General features: G+C 56.9%; 1 protein-coding gene across 1 annotated transcript in view; it reads left to right on the plus strand.

The window, feature by feature from the left end:
* The window catches only part of NPLOC4 (nuclear protein localization 4 homolog (S. cerevisiae)), a gene marked incomplete at both ends in the record, with an annotated part of 23,343 nt that overhangs the window by 14,197 nt on the left and 8,125 nt on the right, over positions 1-1,021 (plus strand). The window lies entirely within an intron of this gene.

The raw sequence follows: 1,021 nt of genomic DNA on the forward strand, positions 1-1,021 counted from the left end.
TGGAAGGTCTCTAAGGTCTCCCTGGAGCCTTCTCTTCTCCAGGCTGAACACCCCCAGCTCTCCCAGCCTGGCTCCATGGCCTCCTCTGGACTCACTCCAACAGTTCCATGTCCTTCCTGTGCTGAGTCCCCCAGAGCTGGAGGCAGCACTGCAGGTGGAGGTATGGGGATGACCTGAGGTGTCCCACAGGAGCACTGCTGGTGCCTGCTGCAGTTTGGGTTTGTTGGTGATGGATGGAATGTCAATGATGGAGTGTCAATTACTTGACACTTGTTTCTGGAGACCTTCAGCCCGCCTTGTATGTGCAGGGATGAGTTGGAAGCTCAGGATCAGGCTCCCTGTGGAGGCCAACAGTGCTTCTGCTCAAACCTGGAGCTGTTGGTGCCCCCTGAACAGGGACAGAGGAATTAATTAATGGCACCACTCACCAGCTAATGAGCCATCCATCACACTTGTACTTATCTCCTGCTCCTCTTGTCTGCTCCTGCTGCCTGCAGTAAAGCTGTCCCTTAAGGAGCATGGGAACAGGAAAGCTGCCTGCATTTTGGATGACTGAAATGAGTGGATTGTGCTCCAGGAACAGGAATGGAGCTGGTCAGGGGGTTCCTGCATGCCCTGAGCTTGGACTGGGAAGTGCTGGTTACCCTGTGAGACCCCATCATCCCCCTCCACTGCTGGCTTGGCTGGACCCCACCTGGAAACAAGGAGCACCTTGGGCTGAATCCAGCACTGGAGTGGAAGGGCAGATGGAATCCATGCTCTCTGCATAACAGGCAGCTTCCTTCTAGGAGCTGATAAGCCAGGGCCAGTGGAGATCCAGCAGAGCTTGGCCCCAAAGGGGAAGAGAATGAGATCATCTCCTGGTGTGCTGTGATCCTTCTCCAGGGGAGCCCAGGCTGTGCCCTGATCCCAGGCTGTGCCATGATCCCTCTCTGGAGGAGCCCAGGCTGTGCCCCTCTGCAGCCTGGCAGGAGGTCCTGCAGCTCTGTGGCCCACATGTGGCCCACCCGGAGCGTTGGGA

The sequence above is a fragment of the Acanthisitta chloris genome, unplaced genomic scaffold (assembly GCF_000695815.1).
Source record: "Acanthisitta chloris isolate BGI_N310 unplaced genomic scaffold, ASM69581v1 scaffold10343, whole genome shotgun sequence".
NCBI classification, from domain to species: Eukaryota; Metazoa; Chordata; class Aves; order Passeriformes; family Acanthisittidae; genus Acanthisitta; species Acanthisitta chloris.